This window comes from Sebastes fasciatus, chromosome 5 (genome assembly GCF_043250625.1).
Source record: "Sebastes fasciatus isolate fSebFas1 chromosome 5, fSebFas1.pri, whole genome shotgun sequence".
In the NCBI taxonomy this organism is placed as follows: Eukaryota; Metazoa; Chordata; class Actinopteri; order Perciformes; family Sebastidae; genus Sebastes; species Sebastes fasciatus.
This window is the reverse complement of record NC_133799.1, coordinates 8,615,687-8,629,734: the sequence shown is the minus strand read 5'-3', so window position 1 is coordinate 8,629,734 and position 14,048 is coordinate 8,615,687. Positions and strand designations below refer to the sequence as shown.

The 14,048-nt window shown below is 40.8% G+C and overlaps 1 protein-coding gene across 2 annotated transcripts in view; it reads right to left on the bottom strand.

Moving 5' to 3' along the window:
* The window catches only part of jak1 (Janus kinase 1), a 45,158-nt gene extending 33,417 nt beyond the window's left edge, over positions 1-11,741 (bottom strand). For both annotated transcript variants that reach the window (XM_074634914.1, XM_074634915.1), the window contains exon 1: positions 11,454-11,741. The gene's annotated coding sequence lies outside the window, so the exon portion shown is untranslated. The remainder of the gene's footprint in view (positions 1-11,453) is intronic.
* Positions 11,742-14,048: the final 2,307 nt, after the last annotated feature.

The following is a 14,048-nucleotide window of genomic DNA, read 5'->3' as shown; positions in this document are numbered from 1 at the left end:
CTAAGAATGGTTCACAAAAAACCCAATGACGACACGAGGCAGAGGAGGAGTTACCCGGCCCGGAGGAAGCCCGGGGCCCACGTCTGGAGCCAGGCCCAGACGGAGGGCCCGTCAACGAGCGTCTGGTGGCCGGGCTTGCCACGGAGCCCGGCCGGGGATACCCCGAAAAAGGAACGTGGCACCCCCCTCCTCTCCATCCTGTGGGCTCACCACCTGCAGGAAGAACCGCTTGGGTCGGGTGCGCTGCCACACGGGTGGCAGTGAAGGCCAGGGACCTCGACGGACTGGACCCGGGCGGCAGAGGCTGGCTCTGGGGACGTGGAACGTCACCTCTCTGTGGGGGAAGGAGCCGGAGCTTGTGCGGGAGGTGGAGCGCTACCAGTTGGATCTGGTAGGGCTTACCTCTACGCACAGCCTCGGTTCTGGAACCGTACTCTTGGATAGGGGTTGGACTCTATTCTTCTCTGGAGTTGCCCATGGTGTGAGGCGCCGGGCGGGTGTGGGGATACTCACAAATCCCCGGCTGAGTGCCGCTACGTTGGAGTTTACCCCGGTGGACGAGAGGGTCGCCTCCCTACGCCTTCGGGTTATGGGGGGGAAAACTCTGACTGTTGTTTGTGCGTATGCACCAAACAGCAGTTCGGAGTATTCGGCCTTCTTGGAGACCCTGAATGGAGTCCTGTATGGGGCTCCAGTAGGGGACTCCATAGTTCTCCTGGGAGACTTCAACGCGCACGTGGGCAACGATGGAGACACCTGGAGTGGCGTGATTGGGAGGAACGGCCTCCCTGATCTAAACCCGAGTGGTCGTTTGTTGTTGGACTTCTGTGCTAGTCATGGATTGTCCATAACGAACACCATGTTCGAACATAAGGATGCTCATAAGTGTACGTGGTACCAGAGCACCCTAGGCCGAAGGTCGATGATCGATTTTGTAATCGTATCATCTGATCTGAGGCCGCATGTTTTGGACACTCGGGTGAAGAGAGGGGCGGAGCTGTCAACTGATCACCATCTGGTGGTGAGTTGGGTCAGAGGGTGGGGGAAGACTCTGGACAGACCTGGTAAGCCCAAACGCGTAGTGAGGGTGAACTGGGAACGTCTGGAGGAGGCCCCTGTCCGAGAGATCTTCAACTCACACCTCCGGCGGAGCTTTTCTGGCATCCCTGTGGAGGTTGGGGGCATTGAACCCGAGTGGACGATGTTCAAAGCTTCCATTGCTGAAGCTGCGGCGGTGAGCTGTGGTTTTAAGGTCTTAGGTGCCTCAAGGGGCGGCAATCCTCGAACACCGTGGTGGACACCGGTGGTCAGGGAAGCCGTCCGACTGAAGAAGGAGGCCTTCCGGGATATGTTATCTCGGAGGTCTCCGGAGGCAGTTGCAGGGTACCGACGGGCCCGAAGAGCAGCAGCCACTGCCGTGACGGAGGCAAAGCAGCGGGTGTGGGAGGAGTTCGGAGCAGCCATGGAGAAGGACTTTCGGTCGGCACCAAAGTGCTTCTGGAAAACCATCCGGCACCTTAGGAGGGGGAAACGGGGAACCATCCAAGCTGTGTACAGTAAGGATGGGACACTGTTGACCTCAACTGAGGAGGTAATCGGGCGGTGGAAGGAGCACTTTGAGGAACTTCTGAATCCGACCAATACGCCCTCTATGGTAGAGGCAGAGCTGGAAGCTGATGGGGGACCATCATCAATTACCCTGGTGGAAGTCACTGAGGTAGTCAAACAACTCCACAGTGGCAAAGCCCCGGGGGTTGATGAGATCCGCCCAGAAATGCTGAAGGCTCTGGGTGGGGAGGGGCTGTCTTGGATGACACGTCTCTTCAACACCGCGTGGAAGTCGGTGACAGTGCCTAAGGAGTGGCAGACCGGGGTGGTGGTTCCCCTTTTCAAAAAGGGGGACCAGAGAGTGTGTGCCAATTACAGGGGTATCACACTGCTCAGCCTCCCTGGTAAAGTCTACTCCAAGGTGCTGGAAAGGAGGGTTCGGCCGATAGTCGAACCTCAGATCGAAGAGGAACAATGCGGATTCCGTCCTGGCCGTGGAACAACGGACCAGCTTTTCACTCTCGCAAGGATCCTGGAGGGGGCCTGGGAGTATGCCCATCCAGTCTACATGTGTTTTGTGGACTTGGAGAAGGCATATGACCGGGTCCCCCGGGAGATACTGTGGGGGGTGCTGCGGGAGTATGGGGTGAGGGGGGCACTTCTCAGGGCCATCCAATCCCTGTACGCCCAAAGCGAGAGCTGTGTTCGGATCCTCGGCAATAAGTCGGACTCGTTTCCGGTGGGGGTTGGCCTCCGCCAGGGCTGCGCTTTGTCACCAATCCTGTTCGTGATATTCATGGACAGGATATCGAGGCGTAGTCGGGTGGAGGAGGGTTTGCAGATCGGTGTGCTGAGGATCTCATCGCTGCTTTTTGCAGATGATGTGGTCCTGTTGGCATCATCGGTCTGCGACCTCCAGCACTCACTGGATCGGTTCGCAGCCGAGTGTGACGCAGTCGGGATGAGAATCAGCACCTCTAAATCTGAGGCCATGGTTCTCAGCAGGAAACCGGTGGTTTGCCTACTCCGGGTAGGGAATGAGTCCTTACCCCAAGTGAAGGAGTTTAAGTATCTCGGGGTCTTGTTCGCGAGTGAGGGGACGATGGAACGTGAGATTGGTCGGAGAATCGGAGCAGCAGGGGCGGTATTGCATTCGCTTTACCGCACCGTTGTGACGAAAAGAGAGCTGAGCCGGAAGGCAAAGCTCTCGATCTACCGTTCAATCTTCGTTCCTACTCTCACCTATGGTCATGAGGGTTGGGTCATGACCGAAAGAACGAGGTCGCGGGTGCAAGCGGCCGAAATGGGTTTCCTCAGGAGGGTGGCTGGCGTCTCCCTTAGAGATAGGGTAAGAAGCTCAGTCATCCGTGAGGGACTCGGAGTAGAGTCCTTGCTCCTTTGCGTCGAAAGGAGCCAGTTGAGGTGGTTCGGGCATCTAGCACGGATGCCTCCTGGGCGCCTCCCTTGGGAGGTGTTCCAGGCACGACCAGCTGGGAGGAGACCACGGGGAAGACCCAGGACTAGATGGAGAGATTATATCTCTACTCTGGCCTGGGAACGCCTCGGGATCCCCCAGTCAGAGCTGGTTAATGTGGCCCGGGAAAGGGAAGTTTGGGGTCCCCTGCTGGAGCTGTTGCCCCCGCGACCCGATCCCGGATAAGCGGTTGAAGATGGATGGATGGACTTATGGCTTTAATTAAACATATCAAGAGCTTTTGATACAAAGTTCACCAGAATGAGCGTACTTCTGTTAGTTTGTCCCACCCTTTTATTATTATCGACACAGGGTGACCACTGCGTATTTAACATAGCCAATCAAGCGTGTTAAAGGTGTGTGCCCGTGTGTGTGTTACAGTAAAACAAAAGTATTATACTGATTGTGAGCTCAGCAGAGAGTTCAATGACTCATACTAATACAGCGCAGAGCCCCAACACACAAAAGCACAGGACACAGTGATGTGTCACTACAAGTGCGAGTGACATGACGTCACCCTCTCCACTGAGCTGGTGACATCAACATGGAGGACAGATCGTTGCTACGCAGGGGCTGCGAGGAGTCTGGGTTTCACTACGGAATGAGTCTAAAAGCCTGTCACCGGCTGCACAGCATAAGCAGCATGTCAACAGCAGCAGCTGTGAGTCCTTGTGTTGACAGCAGTTACAGCTAAATACACCAACTAGAAACACATAAGCGTATATAAACAAACATAAAAAGAGGAGAGAAAAAAGGGGAGGAGGAGATAAAGACAGGTAGACTGCACAGTAACAGACTGATGAGCGTTTGTTCATCTGTTTTATCACCGTCATTTCCTGTCCGTCGTAACTCCTGTTAACTTCATAATAAGCTGACAAATAACTTCCATTAAATTACTCTACCCTGCTTAACTCATTCTGTTTCACACTGACCTTAAACTGATCATATTTAAATCAACTGACAAGCTAAGCTTGTTTTTATACATTTTTTTTTGTATTGTGATGTGTGCCAATTCTCAAACATAACCACAAAGTCGTTAGCCTGGCTGGTGAGCTATGTTCTCACAGTCATCATTGCTCTTCATTGTCATATATTACAGCTGAATTTCGTGAGAAGAGATTTTCAAATGAGTCATCTGTCTTCCATTTACAATGAGTGAGTGACTCAGTCAGTGTGTCGGTTTCCCTCGTTCATCCTCTTTCTAACTAAATTCAACTTTCAACAGATGTGTCTATACATGTGGCAGTATTGAACTGATGACGCTTTTGCTAGAGTTTTGCAATCATTAAACCACATTTTTCCCATGTCTACTTCAGATAAAAAAAGATGTTGACAGTTCTTCCTATTCCCCCTCAACGACGCCACCCTGCCTTGTCTGCATGCCTTTGTTTTAAAGACGATAAAATGACTGGGACTATTGTTTCTGCCAAACAAACACAAGACCTTGGAGCGGCTTACAATGCAACTATAGACAGCTAATCCTGACAGGTGTGTAGGTGATTCAGGTGTGGGGAAAATAAAGTCTGCATAAAAGACTACCTCCATACGCATCTGTGTTTTTCTATAGAAAGAAAGTATCAAATACTGCTTTAGGGCACCAATGATTACTTTTATTATTGATTAATCGGGCCATTATTTTCTAGAATAATCAATTAATTGTTTGGTGCATAATATGTAAAGAAAAACAATGTGCATCGTGAAGCTGGAACCAGAACATTTCTTCCATTATTTCTTTAAAAATTACCTTAATGATTAAGCAATTATCAAAATTGTTGGTAGTTAATGTTCTGTTGATAAACAAATTGATTAATCATCTGATTGTTTCAGATCTTTGCTGTATATTTTCGAAACATGCAAATCACTAAACTAAAACTTAAATCTTCAGTCTAGGAACGTTTTACAGGTTTCTGTAGCTTGGGTGGACTGGACGTCTTATTAACGCATACTACACCAACAAACAAATAAGCTCTTCTGCATCACTTGCATCAATTTAGAGTTCCCCCTGCCTATTTACGTCCAAGGTAGGTAGCCCATCTGTAGATTGAGATAAAAACAAAACCTGACCACAAGCATCATGACCACAAAGTGCTGCTGAAGAACAACAACAAGAAAGTGAAAGTGAAATAAAATGAGCCTCCTTTCCCCATGAAAACCTTCTCCTATTGATTCAAAACTTCCTGTAGATAATTTTCACAGTAAAACCCTTCCAGCAAAGACAATGTGTCTGACTTTTATTGTGTCAAAGGGAAACTCTGGCTGACAACTTATCATAGGTTTCTCAGGTCTCCATTGAGATTTTATTTAGGGTCAAATAGTCCTAGTTTTTCCCATACAGTGGCTGCTAAGGTGAAGAGCTGCAGACAGTGATCATTTGGTTATACAAACTAAGCACCAAGAAAAATAATCAAGGTAAGCAATGATGATCCTGTTCCATTAACAGGGCTATAAAGCAAGGCTACATATGCTATCAAGTTCAAAAGAAGCAACGGCAAACAAGCTAACAGTCAGCTTCTCATATTGTCAAAGGAGTCAAAAATGTCCAGCAGAAAGAACTGTGCACTTTTCGAAACAATGACACATCAAAAAATGGCAAGAGAAACTGAAAAATACATCTACATCAGTCTTTAGTCGTACTGCAACAACTATTCATTCCAACACAGTTGACTGCAAAGGCTATTAGCAAACTGGCCATGTCTTATCCCTAATTACAAACTCATTAATGACAATTTTTGCTTTTGATAAGTAGTGCATCGGGCTGTATTTACCATTGCCATTTGGTAGCCAAATTCTCTCTACCTTACGTTTTGGAATAGACACGTTGTGCATACATCACAACATTAGCCTGCATTAAATTACATTTATTTAGCTGGCACTTTTATCCACAGTGACTTACAATAAGTGCATTCAACCACATGGGTACAACCCCAAGAAGTGCAAGAATAATTCACATGAACTTCATCAAATATGCAGATCTATTTAAAGTCCTCCATTTAGAGACACTAGGAGTTAGAGAAAGAGATTTATAAATAATAACAATCATTTTTATTAAATTCATAACATTGTCACTACAATCACCTTGTATTAAAAACTGTCCGAAAGTAAACCTAGCCAATTATCGTTGATTTACAGTTTAGTTTAAGCATTGGATAACGTTCAGTTCTACTCAATTAAACAAGAGAACAGAGTAGAACTCAGGAGCAATGGCAGATGCTTGTAGGTAATATCCACAGACCATTTCTTTTACATCCACCCATACATGAATGAAAGTCGACAAGTGTTAAAATAAATCCTTAAAGCTTTATTCAAACAATAATGCTAACCCTCAAAAATGCTGCTCTTGCTCGCGCTCTGCCGGTCGTTAATCAACAAGAAGCCAAATTTTGGTATCAACAAAAAGGGCTGTAGCCAATCACGGCTGACAAAATGCCAAAATTGGAGAGAGCATTCCTCATTAAACATTTTGACATCCTTCTGCCCTCATGTTTGAGATGATGATTCTAATAATAAGTGTAGTTTACACACTGAATGAATTGTACTTAACTAGGAATGAGTTACAATAAATGATGGAGTAAAGGTAAGGCGTTTACGTTTGTTTACTTTCAGACACAAGGAGAATGCTTAGGCTATCTACTGTTACTACCAAAACATCAACTGGTACTTGTCATTTATGGGTTTTTTGCATGACAATTATCATTTTATTATTATTTTAAGTGCAGCCAGTCTCCTTCTGGATCTGGATCTTTTGTGCAACTTTTCAATCAGTTTCTGGGATTTTTGTCTGTAATATGGCTACATTGCTGCGCATAAATAATGTAATGAAACCAGTGGTGGAAAGTATATTTTCTTAAGTACTGTTATTAAGTACAATTTTAAGGTACTTGTGCTTAACGTGAATATTTCTATTTGATTCTGCTTTATACTTCTACTTCACTACATTACCGAAGAAAATATTGTATTTTTTACTCCATTACATTTGTTTGACAGCTGTAGATACTACTTAATTTGCAGATTCAGATTAGTAACACAAAATGTAATTAACAAATCAATTATGATGTATTATTATAGATTAAGCAAGCCGGCACTATATAAGTTTGTTCAAATTAGCCCCGCCGTTACCAGCTGCAACATTAAAGTGATGCTCACACACAAATGCATCAATAGTTATAATGCATTATATAATATACTATATCATATAGTATTCTGAAATGGACCAGTCTGCATAGCCTACTTTAGCCTATACTTTGATTTTAATACTTTTGTACTTACCGAAGTCAAATTTTAATTGATTTTGCATTACTACTTTGATTTAAGTAAATGATCTGAGAGTACTTCTTCCACCACTGAATAAAAGTGATCAGTGCTTGGCTGCAACACTGTTGCTTGTGTGCATGCCGACCTAGGACATCCATCTAAATGTCTGAGCATTAATAAATAAGTTGAATTAGTGCACTATCCCACCAGGGATTTTCTGTACCTGTTTTTGATTAATCAGCACCCATATAAACATAATGACGTTAAGTGTGTACATTCATTATCACTGCATTATTGGTATACCTCTGTCGATTGGTCAAAGTCTGGAAGATACAGCCATTCATAAACTGAAACTATTTTTATAGGATGTTCATTAAATTGGCTCAATTGTACAATGCAGCAAAACATGAACTATAACAAAAGCCTGAATAAGTGCTTTGATGGTTAGGAATCATCATTATGAGTTCTTCCTTATTGATTCCCTGCATGCACTTCTTGAGTTTTCAAGGTAAAAAATCGAATTCAGTGCCATATTCTATAAACATTTTACACTTTAACCAGATATAATTTAATTTCACCATAACCATCATACAATAATTTAGATATTAACTTGCAGCAAAGCATTGGTTCTGAATTAAGACTTCTAGTGTTGTGACACCATCAACAACTAATTTCACTGACTGACCGACTTAAAACCAGAACAGTAGAAACTAATCAGTGGAATTGACTAGTGAAATGTTATATTAAACAGTTGTTTAAGAAGGTAATGTCAATTCAGAGTAGGTATCGTCAATTCAATATGTTATGCCCCTGAATTTTATAAATTAGTGAAGGGGGACTGTGCTTAAAACACACAATGCTGTAATTTGGATGGGCAGGAAATGAAAAAAAATACAATTTTCTTCGTTACAGTTTTCATTACATTTCAGCAAAATGTGCTACACCATGTCTCACTTTTTGAAAGCTTGAAAAACAATGTGCCTGAAGTGAAAATACAGTAGGCACACTGTAGGCTGGTAAAGCAACAACGTCCCAGAGGCCACTTGGTTATGACAGGAAAAGATCAAATAAGTGATAAATGTCGTGCTCTTTGATGTTAAATATCATGTTATAATGGAGAATACCAAAAGGTGGGCCTATTTATTTTATTCAACTGAAATAAACCTCAAAAGCGTTAAAATGAAGAAGATCAAACTACTGAAAATGCTCAAATTTGATCACTATCCCACATCAAAGTACATTAAAAAAGTCAGATTCTCGTAAATCTAAATTTACACCAGTCCAGTTTAACTATAATTTCAGTTTAACATTTAGCATTTTAAATGTCAATTCCCTTGACTAATTTTACATTAGCCAAAGCCTACGATTGAGTGGAAAATTACCCTTCACAAATAGCCTACGTAAACTTGATATCAAAGTTCATTGGGTGAAAAAAGTCATTTTGATCAAGTGTTCATAGTCAAAATAAAATAGCATCTGCAATTGAGCAATTAAGCCTGCCACTTGTTCATTCTGATATCAATAAAATGCCGAAGAAATGAAACTGTCGTTCATGTACAGACAGTTCAAGTTCCTTTCAAAGGGAGAGCTGCAAGAAACCACCTTCTGTCACTGTTTGAAATTACATTTTAGTTGTTTACAAATATAAAAAAGGTACAAATTGATATTACATAAACAACAAAAAATGTGATGGAGGGGTGAAAAAAAACCCTCAGAGGGGCTTGTTCAGGGCACAAATAATTATTATTTTTTTAAAAAAGAGAAAAAATATTTAAAAAAGGATGGTAAAGAGAGAGAGAAGATAAAAAGAAAAATATATTACACACACTAGCAAACATCCATATATGCAAGTAGACAAAGTGATGAAATAGAATTCTCATTATTATATCATGAATAAAAACTCATTATTGGCAATCAATTAACAGAAATAATCCATGAGGAAAAGTTTGGGGAGATAAAAACTAACCTTTAATGGCTTTCTTAAATTGTTTTGGTGCCAACTTTAAAATATGAGATGGTAGAGCGTTCCATATCACTGAACCTCGGTAAATTAGACCAAACTCTGACTGAGATGTTCGAAACATAGGAGGTCTGAATTTGTAGTTATTTTGAGTAAAATAATTGTGGAATTGTTGATTACAGGAATACTGTTCATGGAAATATTAACACCCCTACTTTTTAATGTGTGTGTGTGTGTGTGTGTGTGTGTGTGTGTGTGTGTGTGTGTGTGTGTGTGTGTGTGTGGAAGGAGCACCTACTTTTGTCAACCTCAAATGTGTGAAACCACTTACCCATCGTTGACAGGATTTTGCACAATATATTTGCATTACAGGTTTTCATTATCAATGCATCTTTGACTATTTTTTTAATTAATCAATTAATTGTCTGGTCTATAAAATGTCAAGAATTTGTGGAAAAGGCCTTTCAAAGGCCAAGGTGACGTCTTCTAAATGTCTTGTTTAGTCAAACCACCAATCAAAAACCCAATAGATGAGCAGGTTACTATCAGGTTTGCCTGAAAAATTACTTAAATATTTAATCAAAATCATTGCCTTTTAATTTTATGTCTATGGACTAAAGGATTAAGTCGTCAGTAATCGTCACATCTCAGGTGTGGGACACCAAAGTGACACCTATGATCATCCTCTTCCTGTTCTGTTAACAGAATCAAATCTTAAGCTGTTTATTTAAGTCCATCTTTGCAGTGTTGTGTGTCCATGGGGTTCCCCCTGGTCTGAGATAAAACTAACAATAGGTTTCACTTTACTTTCACACCCTAAAAGCACAATGAAGAGTATAGACGGCTGGCTATTTCATAAAGACGTTTCACTACCAACAATCAAAAACCCAATAATAGTAGTAGATGTGCAGTTTGCAATCACAGAGGAGTATGAAAACCAGGAAATGTTCACATTTGAGAAGATTGAACCAGTGAATCTTTGCCTGAACACTTCCTTAAATAATGAATCACTTTAATTGTATGTCAATGGACTAAAGGATTAAGTCGTCACATCTCAGGTGTGGGACACCAAAGTGACACCTATGATCATCCTCTTCCTGTTCTGTTAAAGGGTTAAATTCCAGTTAACAGAATCAAATCTAAGCTGTTTAATTAAATCCATCTTTTCCAGTGTTGTGTGTCCATGTGGTTCCCCCTTGGTCCAAGATAAAACTAACAATTGGTTTCACTTTTATTTTACAACCTATAAGCACAATGAAAGAATATAGACAGCTGGCTATTTCATAAAGACATTTAACTACCAACAATCAAAAATCCAATAGTAGTAGTAGATGTGCTGTTTGCATTCACAGAGGAGTAAGAAAACCAGGAAATGTTCACATTTGAGAAGATTGAACAATGAATCTTTGCCAGATTTGCCTGAAAAATCAATCAAATAATGAATCACTTTAATTGTATGTCAATGGATTAAAAGATTAAGTCGTGGGTGTGGGACACCAAAGTGACACATATAATCATCCTCTTCCTTGTTCTGTGGGTTAAATTCCAGTTAACAGAATCAAATCTAAGCAGTTTATTTAAAATCCATCTTGTGTGTCCATGTGGTTCCCCTTTGGAAAATTTACAATTGGTTTCACTTTTCTTTTACATCATATAAGCACAATGAAAGAATATATAGACTGGCAGGCTGGGTATTTTCATAAAGACATTTCTCCTTTTCTCAACTTCGAGTATTGACAGTTTGGTGGACAAAATCCAATAAACTTCAATCCAATAATAGAATATCCTTTAAAAACACAGACTGCCTTTTGACCATCTTTAAATCTAATATTTGTCTTGAGATAGTGTCAAACTTTTTTTTATTCAATAGCATAGGCCATAGTTGATGTCATGGTTGTATCACATAACATCTTACTAGTATCTTGTCCTCACTCTGTTCCCTGTCTATCCATAACATGCTTCATTACATTGTAATCAGTGTCTATCAGCCCAGCAGCTATAGATCTATGTAGCCTGTACAGCATTGAACATGGATGTCGTCTCGCTGCTATCATGCCAAGCTTGTTAGCTATCCAGTTGATGGTCAAAGAACAACAACAGCTGGATGTTTCCTCGCTTGACAACAACGGGGAAAGATGACAAACAAGCTGGTGTGTTAAATGAACCAGAAGACAGACGGTTTTCTCGATGGGAACATTTAATAAAAGGTTATTTACTCACATCAGGAGCTTCGCCAGACAGCTGGCAAGTTACTTCCGTTTCGTTTTTAGTACATCAAGACGCTTCGACCGAGTTATAGCTCCTCTACAGACGCGTTTTTAAGTCTATTTGTCGGCTATTTGATTCCCAAGCTTCTCGAGGAAAATGTCCAGTATCCAGAGGGAGAGAAACAGTAGGTTAAATCCACGTAATTTGTTGATGAATAGCAGCTTTAGGCAGAGACGCAGTCTCCTCTGTTCTCTCGCTAACCCTTCCTGACAACGAGCTGCCCACTTCCCGAAAACAACGCAATGGCCTTCTGTGGAACTCGGCAGCTGATTGGCTGTTGAGCCCGTCACTCAGGATGACGACATTAACCCTTTGCTGGATTCAGGCTAGACCAGGGGTCAGCAGCCTTTACTATCAAAAGAGCCATTTTAGGCTATAAATAAATAAATAAATCTGTTTGGAGCCTCAAAACATTTGAGCATTGTGCTGAAGGTAACACAGCTTATAGTCTAAGTATAGACTATAAACTGTAGTATATAAGTCTAATGCAGTGAGGGCCAAAGTGCAAATCTACTATGGAGTATTAGGGCCACATTGAGGGAAAAAAAAGAGATATCCAGAATAAAGTCATAATATTACGAGAAATAAGTCGTAATGTTACGAGAATATGGAGATTTACATCTGGACGTTGATGGCTGTTCTTTCTCCCCATCCTCGGAAGTCCTCAACCTGGGTGTTTGTTTACATTTTCATTTTTATTTATCACGACGGAGTGTTAGGGCCACATTGAGGAGGAAAAAAAAAAATCTGAGATTTCGAGAATAAAGACACAAGTTTATGAGAAAAAAAGTTGTAATATTAGGAGAATAAAATCATAAGTTTAAGAGAAAAGTCAGTATTATTAAGTAGAAATTTAACGTGTTATTTTCTTTTTTTCTCGTACAGTTATGACTTTATTCTTGTAATATTACGACTTTTTTTCTTGTACAGTTATGACTTTATTCTCGTAATATTACACCTTTTTTCTCGTAATATTATGACTTTTTTCTCATAATATTATGACTTTTTTTCTTGTAATATTATGACTTTATTCTGGAAATTTTTCCCTCGATGTGGTCCTAATACTCCATAGTACATTTGCATTTGGGCCCTCACTGCATTAGACTTATATACTACATACTTAGACTATAAGCTGTGTTACCTTCATCATAATGCTCAAATATTTTGCGGCTCCAGACAGATTTCTTTTATTATTTTGCCTAATATGGCTCTTTTGATAGTAAAGGTTGCCGTCCCCTGGGCTAGACCAATACAGGGGCTAGATATGTGAGTGTCTGTGTTTTTTTACTTGTGTTACTCATGTTGTGGGCACTGAAAAGTATTCCCACACTCATTTCCTTTGACTCAAATCATTGATACAAGAAGCTCAAATCTCTGGACAATTAGTTTGTTGTTCACAATAGATTACACGTTCTCATTCGTTCAAGCAAATTGCACTAGTTTTGGCACATACTGTATGTGCAAAAGAGTCAGTACAATTGTCTTCAATTTGCACAAAAGCCACTTGCATATATCTTGCTGATCAAAACTGATGAGTTGATTCTCAGTGAAATTGTCGTCCTCTTCACAACTTCTATAAACATTCTTTCATTTGTTTGAGCCATCGCATGCGAAATGATCCATTCAATTATCGAAATCTATGTATCTATGTATATTCCATAAATATCTATGACATAGTGTTACGTACTGTGAGGAGGTACAATTATTATTTATTTTTTTACTGAGCTAGAGCAGGTTCTTTCATCGTCTCAAAGGTGAATTTTGGTGAGCACATTGTTAAACAAATATATTTACTTTATAAACACATATATACATATCGTGTTTCTGTGTTCTTCAGTATTATAGAGTATCGACTTTTCCCAGTAAACTTTGACTCACTGTTGAAATGGGAATCTAAAAAGCTCATTGCGATACAAAACAGCATTCAGCTAGAGAAGACTGACATGCTTGTATAGTACAGTGAGCAGTCCGTGTCAACAAAAAGTAGAACAAAACAGAGATTTGCATATAAGAAACATTTCCAGGTTTGCGTGCCATTGTGAACAAAACATGTAAACATTTTGACCAGTATGGCTCACACAATGACAAAGCAACCTTTCATTTTGGTGGCATTGACCAACTTACTGACACAGTGACTAGCTTTTGAAGTGTTTTGGATGAGTAACTATCTTTTGCAAACATGCAATACCGTTTTGATTTCCCATCAAACAATTGTGACAATTGCACTTACTCAACCCCCAACTACAAAGAGGCACCATTCAACAAATACATTAACAAACTGAAGTCCTCATTACCACCCCTCCACACCACACCACCCACCCACCCATAGCTTTACAGGATACAAAATCCATTCAGGTGAAGGACGGAAAAACATAGGCTAACCAAATAATTGTATTGATTACTCAAACAAAGTGAAAGGGGAAAAAATATATAATAATAATAATAATAATAATAATAATAATAATAATAATAATAATAATAAGATAAATAAATAAATAAGATAAGATAAGATAAAATACAGGGTAGGAAGAATTGCTCACTACTGTA